The sequence below is a fragment of the Topomyia yanbarensis genome, chromosome 3, assembly GCF_030247195.1.
Source record: "Topomyia yanbarensis strain Yona2022 chromosome 3, ASM3024719v1, whole genome shotgun sequence".
Taxonomy (NCBI): Eukaryota; Metazoa; Arthropoda; class Insecta; order Diptera; family Culicidae; genus Topomyia; species Topomyia yanbarensis.
Genome location: NC_080672.1, coordinates 42,353,788 through 42,369,431, shown reverse-complemented (window position 1 = coordinate 42,369,431; position 15,644 = coordinate 42,353,788). Strand labels below are relative to the sequence as shown.

Sequence of the window (15,644 nt, the reverse complement as noted above, 5' to 3'; positions counted from 1 at the left end):
TTTTTTGTTGCTTTTAGATCCTACAATTTGAATAATTACGACAACTATAACACAAAGAATGGACAACAAAAATAGACAATAACGACAGAGTTAGGTTATGTTGTATCCAAATAATTGTCAAGTAGACCACAGTGGGTGAAAGAAAAGTATTTACCCAAAAAATATGACACACGTCATTATCGTATGCTATTTTTACATTTCTTATGAAAGAAATGTATAGAATTCGCTCAAACTTTCAAGATTTTTTTTATAAGAAAAGGTAAAAAGATAAAATCAATCAAAACATGAAAAAAATTCCTGCTAATTTGAAGATGAACTCATCAAATTGTTTTTTTCAGATAAATATTAATATATAAAACCCGTGGTATTCCTAGTAAATATTGCATGCACACCGGGCCTGCCAGGCCCGGCTTGCCTTTTTGTGCATGTAAAAAATTCAAACATAGCTGCGCATCACTCCATAGATGAAAATTTCACAATTCTTTATTTTTGTTATAGATTTCAAAGCTACTTATCAAAATTTCCATGCCCAAGCTTATACTGCATACACATTTTTTTGTAACTAAAAAATTGTAACGTGCCGGGCCTCTGAGACCCGGTTGCCTTTTTGAGGGTTAATTAAATAACCTATTTCTTATACACAGATTTCAATTTCCCCGTGGCAGTTCCGATAGCTCCAATTATTTAATAACATTCCATAAGAACTATCAAATCACTAAAGGATCGAGATCCTCCTTCGACAACGAGAACCAAGGCGATGCGGAAGGCGTAGTGAGTAACCAAGTAATACTCCCATCAAGTAACAGCTCAGGCCAACATAAACTGCACCGAACCAATCGACCCACAGACCGAGCGACGTGCCAGTCCCAGTCAGTCCGAGAGTGGTCCAGATTATTTGCCTTGCGCCTTGTTGCTTCTCAGCCGGACGGACGGACCCCCTGCGGGGTGTCGGTATCGGGTGGTATAAGCAGTATCTCGCGATGGTGGCTGATGATGCTGCATAGGCAGCTGTCTGCTCGAACCTCTCGGCTGACTGGCTTTGAAAAACATAACGGTGTCTGGATAATCTACATAATTGCAGCAAAACATAGAACAGAACATTCCCCCGGCTCGTGTATACAATCGGCCAGTACCTGAACTGACAACCGATCCGGGGACTATGATTATGATTTAGAAAAGACTGTTAGAACCGTGTACTCTGTGTGTGCGGAGAATTGCCGCAATGGGTACTTAAACATCGCGTACTCTCCGGCTAGGTCAGAGATATGCGCATGCGACGGTGGCACCGGTACCCTGATCCTCCCGATCTTCGGAACGGAGTGCAAGAAAGGTTCAACGAACGGTTGTCAAGAATCGTTTATTTAATTTGCAGTTCGGTGATTTAAATGGCGCTGAGATTGTTTATCGCCTCAACTAAGGTTGGAGTGATGTTTTCGTTTGGCTGGTTTCCTGACTGGCTGACTGACGGTTGGAGATACCGGTGCCTAATTGAAGACTGCATTCGTTGGAAGGTCGTTGGAAAGATCATCAATTATTACCTTTCAGACGGAAGGCTAAAATGAAAACGGGAAAAAACGATTGTTATTCACTGGTGTAATTTGAGTTATAACTACCTCTAACACATACGCGATAAAAGCTGTGGCTCGAACGGTTCCGTTGGGATTCTCGCTCGGATTCCCCGCGGGATGATTACGGAGGGTAGGTAGCATCGCGCGTTCTTTCGGGTTTGTTGAAATAGCCAAGGGAAGGTACCACTACGTCACATCACATGGAATGTCGGAATTGGGCACCAAGTGAAAGCGAGGTAGCGGCGTTCCCCCATGACCTACCGGCTGGTTGTGGTTTCTTCTATGGACATTCTGGTGGCTGGCGTGAACATTGATCTGAAAATAACAAGAATTGGAATATAGACTTTTTGTAATATCGTAAGAGATAATTGGAATATAATTTTCAAAAAGGTAATATATGATTCAAACCAAAATCCATGCTATGATGAAAGTGAACAAAACTCAGTTTCATTTGTCATTTTCGTTTTTGATATCCACACTCATTAAAATTTTGGAATAATGTTCCTACCGTTATTTTACACTGAACCGGTGTAGTACCATCATGTAAAAACGAAAACGCCATCTAACAGCAAACAACATGAGAAAGACCGCTTATGCAAGGGTCAAAATTTAAAAAAAATCGAAGCAACCGCTGACAGTGTTATGATATGACAATTATTTTTCGCTTCTAGAAGGTTTTGAAACGTTCTAATTGAAACAGATTCTCTACTTTAAAAAATTACGGAAAGTAAAAGTGAAGTTTCGAGTTAGTCAAATTGAATTGAAAAGGGTTCATTAGTGCCTGTGGTGTAGAATGTGTTAGATGAGGAATAATATGTTAGTTTTGCGAAAAGTGACCATTCGAATGTAGATAGTAACTGCAAATGAAATCGATTGGCATTTGTTTCAAAAAGTGTGTCCAGGAAGAGCAATTGTGCACAAGGATTAATTGGTCGAATACCGTTCAACCGGATTTTTGTGACCACGACAGTTGCGAAACATGTATGGTTGAATGCGCGCTTCGAAGTTAAGGTAAGTGGGCCAGTTTTGGATATTTATAACTACAACGCACACGCAACTTTCATATTATTTGCCAACAGCCATTGTGACTTTTTTTCTTTTAGTCGGTAAATAACGCCGTCTCACAAGAACGTAGCCCGCCATAGCACCCCGTTGCCCGAACCAAATTAAAAAAAAAAATAGAAAGCCGAATACAAATGCAACTCAAAGTCTGAGTTTCACAAAAACCTGAGGTGACGTTACCTGGTATTTTTTTATTTTGTTCTGTTCCGCAATTCAAATCGTTTGGAATATTCGTTGGTCAAAAAATTTAATGTTCCAACGATTATTTTGATTTTTAAGGATTTTTATTTTTATTTTTCAAGAGTTTTATATATCACCACCAAGGTATTCGGATCTTTTTCAGAGCTTTGACATCCAACCTCGAGCTTGCATGCATTTTGAAATAATTTGGCATTAAAATGTAATTTTTGATTTCTAAAAAACTTCATGAGACAACATTCTATTCAATTATTTATTGTTTTACATTTCTTATAAAAAAAATGTATAGAATTCGCTCAAACTTTCAAGATTTTTTCCGAGACCCGGAGGGCCGAGTCTTATACAGGGTGTTTGGTTCGTGGTTAAGAATCTCTCGGGGGGTGATAGACTGCCATATTTGGAGAAAAAAAAGTGCTACACACATCATCAAATCTCAACCGTTACAGAGTTATTGAGCTTTTTGTGTAAAAAACTTATTTGTCTTAAAATACCTCTAACTTTAAAAGTATACTTTGTATTTTAAATGTTTCAGTTCCATTCGAAAGGTGAGAAAATTTCCTATTAAATGGTGTTCTCATATCTTTTAGTTAATTAGTTTTAATTACCTTTTAGCTGGAAAGTAGTTAAAAGTTAGTGTTTTTGAGGAGCTTTTTGCTAAATTTCTCGAAATAATGAAGTATGATTATAGCAATATCCATTATCCAAAAGTTGGGTTTTAGGACGATTCATAATTTGTTCTTGGACGTCATATTTCTATCTCTTCTCATTTCTTTGTAATTTCTTTACTATACTTTTCCTGTAACCGACTTGCAAGTGCTTAAAAGACTTTAATCTAAAAAATATGCTGTATATCGTTATTTACAAGATTTCATTGGAAAGCTGAGAAAATGTCCTATCAGTGTATGCACAAATATCTATTAGTTAAGTGTACTAAATGATTTTTTACTACCGAAATAACTCAAAATTTGTGTTCTTTGGAGAGTTTATCAGTTATTCTAATTATTAATCAACAAAATTTATCGTTAATATTGTTCATTTGATGCCCCTTAATGTTATCTATAACTTTTTATTAGACACTTTGTCTATATCTCTTTTCATTTTGTTGCTATTTAATAGTTAACACAGCATGACCCCGCCACAAATGTAGTGGGTTCGAAATCATTATTTTTGAATATGAAACGATGTGATAAAAACGATTTTGCGTCGAAACCAAAAGAGATAATTGAATGGAGTCAAAGAAAGAACTTGCTGAAATGCATTATTTCCATGATAATAATGGTGATGTTTATTATTTACTATTTAAAGAAAATTAACGAAAATGCTAATAATAGCACTAACTTTAAACTAATTTATTTTTAAAAGAATACTAAATTCACTTAACTGAAAGGTATTAATACATTTTTCACTGTAAAATTTTCCTGGCTTTCGAATAAAAAGAAAAAAAAGTACAATAAGTGCCATAATTTTTCAATTAGAGCTGGTACTAGTGAAAATGGGATAAAAATATCCAAGTTGAATAACCCAAAATCATGAAAATAAGAAAAGGTAAGTGTATCATGTCAAAGAACGAACTAAGCAGCTCATCAAGACTAACAATTTGAATTATTAAAATGATGAGGTTAACTATTAGGATTTTCAAGAAATGAACAAAAATCGTTTAAAATTGTTTAATTTTCAATAAATTACTTTGAAAAGGCTACTTAAACTCATTAGCTGAAACATGTGAGGGAATCACTCAATGCGAAATTTTCTCACCTTTCGAATGGAACTAAAATATTTAAAATACAAAGTATACTTTTAAAGTTAGAGGTGTTTTAAGGCAAATAAGTTTTTTACACTAAAAGTTCAATAACTCTGTAACGGTTGGGATTTGATGGTATGTGTAGAACAATCTTTTTCTCCAAATACGGCAGTCTATCGCCCTCCGAGAGATTCTTTACCATGAACCAAACACCCTGTATACCAATCGACTCAGCTCGACGATTTGGGACAATGTCTGTGTGTGTGTGTATGTAACGGACAAATTCTCATTCGTGTTTCTCAGCAATGGCTGAACCGATCTTATCCAAACCAATTTTAAATGAAAGAACTAAAAAATAGTATGAACGCTATTAATTTGTTTTTGATTCTGATGTTTAGTTTCCAAGATATGAATGCTTGAATGCGTGAAAATGGCGTTTCTTGCAGTTTTTTTTAAATTATCTGCTGAAATTGACAATATAGATTAACATTTTATATGTTTTTAGACAGCTTTAACGAATACCTTTCGAACAAGCTATAGATTGTTGGAATCGGACTATTATCAAAAGAGATATTTAACATTAAATGCGGACGAAAGATTTTTATCATTTCCCATTGCCAGAAATATGACCAAAAATGTAATCTATTATTAACGCCAAAACGGCTTATTTTAGGTCAATAGTATCTTCGGAGAATTTGATGGAGGTAATATGCCCTTTCTTTTGGTATTATGCTTTTGCTGATTAATCCCCCTATGAGTGAGATATTTTCACAAATTTTCTTGGAAGTGATTATATCGAAATGATGCATTCTACAAATTTGTAGCTCTTACTTTTGCGAATAACTTTACTGAAGACTTTAAATATCTATTTTGAATACTTTAAAAGTTATGGCTTGTTGTTTGTTGATTACTCTTTGTCGCCTATTTATTGTTCAATATAGTAATAATCCATTGAAATAAGATAAACATTATTTCGATAAAACGAATTTTGTATTTCATTTTACTATCTACAACCGCTAGAAATAATCACCGAACACTTCCAAGTTGTCTGGAAGGAACTTGATAACTTATCAGTACAAAAATGTTCATTTGTGCGAACCTTCTGACTGCAATTTTTCTAACTTATAACCATCGGATCGATCTGAAACATATCGGAAAATGAAAAGCGAAATAAATAACTCCAAGCAACGGCGTAGCCAAGAGAAGGTTTTGGGGTTTAACACCATACAACCCCCCCCCCCCACACTCTAAATAAATATTGGATTGAAGTTGAAAATTTATTGATGCAGACTGATTTAATTCAATATTACAATAACAATTATCTGATCCGTAGATTGATAACCTGTTGTTGTAAACATCATGAGGACTTTTGATAAATTGTCGGAATGGGATCCTGATATGTAACCGATCTATTGGTCTTGATTTCAAATTCCTGCCTGAAAACATTCCAATAGAAAATTTCAGAGTTCTGTAACCAATCATAATCCTCAGATTTCTTTTCAAATTGAGGTCGCTTTTGTAGAGATGTACTGTAATAAGGGTCTTTATTTAATAGGAAGCGAAGTTAAAATTGATTTGATGTCTATGAAACATAGAACTGCTCACCAAAAAAATGCATAACTTTCAACATTTGCTAAAAATGTTTTTGCCTTTCTCATTCACTCTAAAATTCGTCAATCTAATCCCGATCTGGAGGGCCGAGTGACATATGCCAATCGACTGAGTTCGTCGAGATCGGAAAATGTCTGTGTGTATGTGGAAAAAAATGTGATCTCTGTTTCTGATGGCTGGACCGATTTGCACAAAGTTAGTCTCAAATGAAATGTACAACCTTCCCATCGGCTGCTATTGAATTTTTTATTGATTGGACCTCCGGTTCCGGAGTTGAGAGTTGAAGAGTGCAATCACACAGCAAATTCCCATATAAACTGAAATGAAAAATTTTCAAAGTCAAATTTGTATTTTTGATGCCAGATGACTTTAAAATGCATGAAACATTGAGATGTTTGACAAAAATTGACTTCTTTGGATTTTGGTACATTTTTGCCATTCTCATATAGAAAGGTTATGCAATCACTCTAAAAATCGTCAATCATACCGGCCCGGAGGGAGTATGCAGTGAGGGGTTGCTACTTTAAAATTAAAACTAGTTTAAAATTTCTTAACAAGTTGAAAATTTTCGGTAGGATCTGGACCTCCCGGATCTTTCTCCATGATCTGCCGCTGGTTTCAAGCGATGTTTCAGTATCAAATAGTATCTCAAGATCGTGGCTGTCGATCCATTGTATGTATGTGCAAACCGTACTGAACATGTAATATTCATTTCCACCATTGTATTGAACATAACCAGCCATGGAATCGTAGTCTGGACAAATGAGAAAAGCACATTTGCACCACTAGGTGGATTAAAACAGGTTTTTATTTTGGGAATGCGTCGAGTTGAGACGAAAACGTAATATTCAGGATAACACTCCGAATGTAGAGAGAAATTTATGAAAAATGACGATTTCCATTCGACTCTAGCAGGTCCTGATCGATTTTGATGAGCATTTGATTTTTGTTGTATGACCAATTATATGTATAGGTCAAATGTTCAAAAACAGTAATTTAAGGTCAAGATAGCAATCATTTTGAAACCGCCAATTTCGGGGGTTTAGTATCATCGATGAGAAACGTTAAACAGCGCATCATTTGATAAAATAATTTTGATGGTATATCGTCCAAGAAGTATTTATGGTGAATTTTCTCAGGTCAATGACTACAATAAAGTCTCAACAAATTCGCTAAAGACACGAACTCTGTTACTATTTTCTGAAAGGTTAATTCTGCATAATTTTAAAACTTCAAAAATTACGGTTTCGGAATTATGCCGTTTGGACAGTAAGATCGATTTTCACCAAACCCCCACCAATTTTAAAATTGGTATTGTAAAAAAACGTAAGGGCGATACTTCAATGCTAATAGGTGGGACCGAAAAAGTAAACAATCGCCAAAGGGGCGTACTATCATTTTGTCGATTTCAATAGAAAAAACAAATTTTAATTTAATAATTTCAAATACTTCATGAAGTTTTTGGTTTCGATCACTGAATCATGCAATCTAGGATGTAAAAAACACAATAGTTCTTAAATAGGAAATAAAACCAAGTCTGGAAATATTCACTGTTGATTTTCTTTGAATGTCACTGCTAGTATCGCCCTTTTTAAGACAAAGCCTTGATTTCTTAGTTCTCAGTCGCGTTGGAAATTTGAGTAAAGTATAAACTTCAAATTGATTAAAAAAAAATCGATTTTTTGGCTCAGTACAATATACATAACCCCTTTAGGAAAATTCAGTTTTCCCACCACAATGCATTGATTGAGGAATTTAGATATTTTATTAACAGAGCATTAGCAATAATTCGTTTGTATGTCTATTTTATGGGCCATTTTTTCGCTTTCCCATTGATTTGGTTTGAGATTTCTAGCACTGCCGTCATACGCATAATTGTCCCATGTTCTATGGGATTTCCTAGATACATGGGACAATTATGCGTAGAACGGCAGTATTGTCCTATGCTGATTTGAGCGATTCTCTGAGTCCTGCCACTATCCCATGTAGTATGTGTTATCAAAAACATCGCGAAACATCAAGTTCTAAATGTTCTCAAACGATATAATATCCGAAGAGAGTGATAAGAGTTATAAGAAATGTCTCATTACACTGTTAGGTGGATTAAAAGCGTTTTTACAGAAAAACTCTACACAGCGGTTTTTACTTAATAATTATTTTTCTTTGACATTCACATGTTTGAAATGTTCTACAAAATTTTTCCATACTATAATACGCAAAAAATCTCTTAACATTTTAGTACACTAGATCGTGAATCTGGCAAGTTATTATTTGTTCTACACGAAAAATATATATTTTATCCACAAAATTACGAATATCTTCTGTTCCCCACCATACCCCACGACAAAATCGATTACTATCGAATTGTTTAAGTATGTTTTATTAGAAAAATTTAACATATCATGCAGAAATATGCAGACACGCGAATTATATGTGAAAAACAACAAATGACAGTGGACAATATCGTCGAAGAGATGTGCCTTGACGAACATACCTGGGACGCTGTCAACAGAGTGGTCTCGAGCATACTCTCCGAGCTGCAGAGGACGTGGCGAAGAGACCAACAAGAAGCCACAAATCGGGTTTCGAGAGGAATTCCGGCGCCGGGGAACTCTCCGACTGTGTAGACTAGGTCCACCGCCGGGGACCAGTTGAGTAGTGCGTGACGTAGCACCGAGTTGGGTTGTCGGGGCGCCTGTGAACCGGACGTCAAGCTTCACCAGAATCGCCGAACCGATCTCGACACCCTACCGGGTAGCTCGTGACTAGGCTAGATCCACCGCCGGGGATTAGACCGAGTAGACCGCGTCGCAGAGCTAGCAGTGGGTCGTTGGGGCGCTGGTGAACCGGAAGTTACTCTCCACCCGGAATCGCCGGATAGACTTCAGCACCTACTGTATGGCCCGTTTAGTAGGCTAGATCCACCGCCGGGGACTAGATCGAGTAGATCAGAACGACGCGGAGAGCTAAATGGCTCACAAAAACAAACATCGGTATCAGGAGAAATCTACCGCTCGGTTGCAGGAGAACAGGCTAGATCCATTGTTGGGGACTAGACAGAGTAGTTGGCGAACAAGTGAGGGCGGGAGCTGAATGGCTCATAGGAAAAGTAGAGCGAAACGGAACGAGAGGAAGCCAAAGGGTTCAAGAAATTGTGGTGCTAAAACAAAATAAGAATCGGTATCGGGAGAGCTTCCTTCGCCGGGGAACTCTCCGTCGTCGTAAGCTAGATTCACCGCCGGGGAATTGACTGAGTAGACCGCGACGAGATACCACCAGTCGCAGGTCGTCGGGGCATCAGCGAACCGGACGTTCTGCTCCACCGGAATCACTGAACTGACCTCGACACCTGGTTGATTGGCTCGGTTTCGGGAGAACTTCTCTCGCCGGGGAATTCTCCGTCGGAGTAGGCTAGGTCCATCGTCGGGGACTAGACCGAGTAGTTCACGAACAAGTCTGGGCTCAACGAGTAAACGGCGCTGAATGGTGCGAGAAGGGAGTGGAGGTGCTGACTGGCACAAGGGAGCCGAAGGGCTCGATGAATTAGACAGTCTGAAGTTTGCCGCTAATAATGTCTTCGTAGGGGAGGAGCACTAAGTCTCGACTCACAGCCAGCTTTCCGACTGCCGTGCAGAAATTGCCAGTCTGTGTGGATGGTGGAGAATTGGTGGTGTATCGAGGAGTGGGGCTGTAACCCTGCGGAAGAAACGAACTAGTAAGTAGTTGAATTAGAGTGTGTGCTATGCACATAAAAACCCCTCCCCGAAGTAATGCCGTAAGGTAGTGCCGGGGAGAAATCAGGTTCTGGGCAGGAGCAGTGGTTTTTAGCGGGTCGGGTGATGGCAGCCCACACCCGTTCCCTGAGACATTGGGGTTTTTGTACATTTTTCCTCAGGGTTTTCCTGAAAATTTTTTTACTGCTCTCTAAAAAAATACATACACACACATACATACATACACATACATACAAACACAGACATTTGCCGAACTCGACGAGCTGAATCGAATGGTATATGTCACTCGGCCCTCCGGGCCTCCGTTAAAAAGTCGGGTGAGAAAGGCAAAAAAATTTACTTGTGAAAATCGGCTAAAAAATGGCGGAGTTGTTCAATATTGAAAATGAATACATCCAGCTGGCGCATCCGGTACATGCCATTCACTACAACGGAAGTTATTGGCAGTCAAATTCAACGGTTAATTTTCCGTTGAAGTTTTGAAAAGTAACATCTTACTTTTCAAAACTTCAACGGAATATTAACCATTGAATTTGACTGCCAATAACTTCCGTTGTACAATACATTTTACAATAGATTGCAAAAAAATACATTCCGTTCCCGCGCTTGAATCTCTCCAATAATTCTAAGTATGTGTACACTATTCACCTGGCTCTAAGCGGTCAGCAAAATAACCAAATACCCCTTCTTCAAAACTTTACCCTTCTTTTCAAAACTTTACCCCCGAACTGTCAAAACCTAAGCCGGTACAAAGTTCCATAGGGTGTTTAGTTTAATTTCGCCTTGTTCTTATTTTCACCCTACAGATTGAACCCAGTTGCTTAGAGCAATGTCTGCCATCCTATGTCCAACGAATTGGCTCATATTTTGGGGTCAAAATTAAGTCATTCGGTTTAAAATTTCGCTCCGTTTATCATATTTACCGTATCTTAACAACAATTGGTAGATTTTGATGTAAAAAATCGGTTTAATCCAGATTTTTCCTTACAGAGAAACTAAATATAAAGAATAAATATATTAATTCCAATTTTTACGAAATTCATAGCGTAATTAATTGAATAAGCTAACACTCCGCCCAATATGACTGAAATAGGCAAATCACCTTATATTAAACAGATCTTAAAAATAATGTTCTCACCTATGAGGGCTGCTTTGCCAGTTTGGTGGGAAACTGCCAGCACGAGCTGACAACGGTCAGAAAAAAGAGCTGGTGTTGTTGGATCTATGCGAGGAATTTACATAGATTCTGCTGCCAGGTGGGTCCTGGGAATGTGGCGCTCAACATCTTGATCCGGTGAATAGCGCCACGAGGCTGTATACTGTAACGATCGGTCGAAATGTACTAGTCTACCTAACGTTACCCAGCTCAAGCGACCTGCCAGCTGTGAACCACTTTTGTTTTGTGTCTGAAGGAATGCTCTACTGCATGGAATAGAACTTGATTTTCCCGTTCAACACTGCTTAGAGCTTCTGGTAATTTGAGAGTTCGATCTAAGTGTACTTCAGTACTATATCTTACACTTTTTGCCTTTCAGTTGAACTTATGAGACTTATAGAAATGGCAAACTCTTACATTTCCATACCGCAAAATAACGCACGCCGATAACCCCGTGGCATTTTTCAAGGACACCTGTGTGCGTATCACAGTTTGTTCAGTCATCGATCGCCACAGCCAAAACTCATTCGAAAGCCCCCAAATTGCTACTCGACCGTCACCTTCAGCATTCGTTTCGATGATCTTCAGCGAGCTTCGACGCTTCGAGTGACTAACAATAGCTCACCTGCGACCAACCATTGCGCTCTCTTGTATCGTGACCACTTTTTCGCACTTCAAAACCTAAGCCATCAAACCCCATCATCATCATCATCATACATCATAGTTCAAATACCTCTCGAGCTTCGCCAACCACCGCCCGGTTCGCGATCGTGATCTTGCGGCACAGGAGAAAAAAAAACGCGCGCGATCTCAAATAATCACCTTCATTGTTCAAACCCTATCGGTCTCGAACCGTGCATGCGATCAGCGCGGGAACAAAAAAAAAGAAGATCAAATCCACTCTAAGTTCCCATCATCATGGTGAATAAAAAAACAGTCAATCAGTCGAAAAACGATCGACACCTTCTTGTGTAGTAGCTTTTGTGGGGCACGCGAAGTGTTGGCGAGCGATGGACCAAGGAGCAGAGAGCACAACACAAAATTAAGAAGCAAAATTCATTAACCCACCATTACCATAATGAGATCTTCATCGCGACGATCATCGCGTTTTTACAAACTTTGTATTGCTTTAAATCGACTGAGCGCCAAAGCCGGTGCTAAGCCCTAATTAAAATTTTCAACTCGAATCTGGTTGCTTTGATCGGTGCTCGTTCATTGCGACGACGGCCGGCGTGTGTATGTGTGCTGGCTGGCGTTGCGGGGCGCACTATTTTTTTCTCCTACGACCAGACGAACAAATTTTATTACGAAATGTCTGAAAAGTATCATTCTTTCATCGCTCTGAATGGAGTCTATAGGAGAAAAGGCTCCCGGCAAATTAATTTCCCGTGCATAATTGTTTCTCGAGACAAACGTGTGTTGTACGTGACGTAGTATTTACATTCGCCGAAATCAATTAACTTCGTTTTTCCGGTAGGTTCTTCCTACTTTTACTGGTTGTAAATTGCAAAACTCTGGTAACGAGACGGAAAGAGAGCGGGACGAAACTTTGAACAGTCCGGAACAAGACTGACTACAATAGTAGTACGACAACGTACGACTGTGAACATTACACATGTCCGCAGGGCTTCTTCAACAGGTGAAGCAGAAGAATTTCCAGTGGCTGTGTGGAGTAAAATGGGCTACCGGTAAGATTATCACCGTATTTTGGATCAAAGTTTCATTTTGGTAATCCGTTCGTGGATTTAACATAAAATGTAAGTTTTATTACGTTGTTCAATTGGGTTTCTTAGGAGACGCCGTCGCCTTTCAGCCGGTTTTACTCACACAAAAGTAAGCGCCGAGGGATGACGACATATGAAAACGTTTTCCTCGGCACAGAAAGGTGGAAGCAAATTGAATGAAGCTGGAACATTTATTTTCACTAACGAGTTGGTCTGGCTCGGTGTATCAGTAAGGTTTTGCTAACTTTATTTTCAGTACAAACTTATTGTAAAGAAACTGTATTTATTCACCTGTAATTAACATCTATCATGGGAGCGACACTGAATAAATGAGTTGAGTTTTAAAACAATGATACTTGCTATAACAACCGTACGAAATTCGTGAAAACTATTCCATATGCTGCTATCCTTGAATTGATAGACATGTTCCAAATGACAAGACGTTACGGGAAAAGTTCCGTATTTCAACATATGTTTGCAATTTAAATACCTTACCTATAATTACATGAACTGGTAAAGATGTGTGGGTTTTTTGCTCAGGAAATATCGAATACGTCGAATAAAAATAGCTGATGCATAATGTATGCCCGGGTATAACCGAAGCGATGTTAAATATGTTTAGGGCCATTCATTCAAATTGAAAAAATATTAAGTTATTTTCTTTAGTAAAAACTGTGCAAAATGTTCAACCATTATTTCGCGAAAAATAAAATGCGTGGGAATCGACTACTTATTCACCTTGCAAAACAGACTCAGGCACTACTTAATAAAAAGTTTAATTACTTCTCTGACGGAAGTTGATTGGATTGGCAGTCTTCGACAAAGTTGTATACAATAAAACCATCTTTCTTATTACTACTTACAGTGATGAACTGATGCATACAATGACACCTAGCGGTAAAAATTCAAGTTAGTGGTCTTTCTCCATTAAAATTGTCGAAAAATCCTATACAAACTTCAAAAACGTTGGTCCGGTAGCTAGACTTGTCCGATTTGACTCAGTTGTACTTTTCTTACGTAAGTTAGTTGTGTTTGTGATGAGAGTAGCGTCAGACAATCGTTTGTTCGCTTTCCCATTTGGAAACCAAACTGGTTATCTGATAATAAGCCGCTCACCGCAAATCAATTGTCGAGACGTCGAACAGTGGCAAAATTATAAAAATTGATTTTCATGGCGAAGTTTTGATATCGCATAATTCGATTTTTTCGACTATTTTTATGTGAACACATATGAAAGCGGTGATCATTAAAGGGTTAATATACACGTTTATAGTAGTAACCAATCCAATCTGATAGAATTGGATTGAAAAACTAAGAGAATAGCTAATTTTTCAACAATACGTAGTTGTTTAGGTAACTAATTTTTAAAATGGTTTATGAGCTACAGGGCGTCTTCATCATAACAATATTCACTACCTTCTTGGGCACCAGGGCTGTAGAAAGAAATTACGAGCGCGGGGAGTCCAGCATAAGGGCTCCCTCCATCATTGCAGAATTTTCGATCACAGAAATGGTGAAGCTCGAAATCTTTTGGAAAAAAAAGTTCTCTGCTATTACGTCTTTGTCCGCACTGAATGACTAGCGACAGAGAGGAGACTCCACAACCAATTATCGGTTCATCGACACATGGACCGGGACCAATGGGTCTACTTCCCTTGCGAAGGAAGACGTGACATATAGTTTTCACCTCAGAAACTCTCAATGACCTCGGCGGCTCTCAATGAGCCCAGACCGACTGGGCTGAATTGCGGTTACGCTTGCCACTTCACCACTGGCGCCAGGACCGGCGGAACACCGTTTTCCCGAGTGGGTAGTAAGATTCGGAGTGATTTCTCCCCGTACTGACGAAAGTTCAGCTATAGCGTGTGAAAGTGAAAACTAAAATTCCCTGATAATATCTGGTGGCTATTTGGAAACACCCTTTGTTAACAGGGCTGTATGTCTGACGGCTCAGCGAAAATGTGTTTGTTGAATAAAGATACTACAAATGTTCCACAGCTAAGTTGCATTAATTTTCCGTTCCCTGCTATAAAACCTTCCTTTCGCGGGTACTAAAGCCCGCGTGATAGTGTTGACTAAAGGGAAGGTAGTGGAGGTCGTTTTGAATATTTCTCCGATGGAAAAAATAATGCCGATAAGTCTCATTTTCTAGGCTAATTATATCTAGTACAACCGGCCCCTGGATGGCCTACTTCCGGACCAAAGACAAACCATTTAACATCATCGATATATCGCGTGATTTAACTAACCAACACTCGACCGAGTACGACAAAGTCTCTACCCGCCCGGGAAGTAGAGTTTGAAGGTGTAGCCTTCGAGAAGGGCCTTAATTGCGAAATAGGGAGTGCTCCTTCCAGATTCCTGTGCTTCAGTCAGTGAAAATTCTGATATGCAAGCAATTGCGTTCAGCAAAAATCAAGGAGTAAAAGAAAACTTATTTTCCATCAGCCTCAATTCGAGCCTTTCGCCGGATTTGTTCTTCCAAAATTTGTTCTTTTGAACGGGGTTCGTCTATTTGTTCGTCATTTTGTACTGCGGGGCATGTTCGTTGTAAACAACGAGCCCATTGTAGAAATAAAGCACGGTGTGGAAAATGCAGTGTGGAAAATGTCGCTTGTTCTAGAAGACTTCAACTCTCACGCTATGTCATGGGGTTGTCTTCACTCTGATAACCGATCTATCTTACTGCGTAATATTCGCGACAATTTCAATATGACCATCTTGAATACAGTGGAAATGAAACGAATGCCTACCAGCGCGGCCAAGCACGTTAGATTTATCGTTGTATTCTACCTCATTAGTGTGCTCATTGATCGAAAGAGCAACGCGTCCACTATATCCGAAACAATC

At 38.8% G+C, this 15,644-nt stretch overlaps 1 long non-coding RNA gene across 1 annotated transcript in view; it reads right to left on the bottom strand.

Annotated features, from left to right (window-relative positions):
* Nucleotides 1-1,381: 1,381 nt before the first annotated feature.
* Nucleotides 1,382-15,644, bottom strand: part of LOC131692991 (uncharacterized) — a 34,966-nt gene continuing 20,703 nt past the window's right edge. The window contains exons 2-3 of the long non-coding RNA XR_009306130.1: nt 1,627-1,883; nt 1,382-1,553 (exon numbers count right to left, since the gene is read on the bottom strand). This is a non-coding gene — a long non-coding RNA (uncharacterized LOC131692991). The remainder of the gene's footprint in view (nt 1,554-1,626; nt 1,884-15,644) is intronic.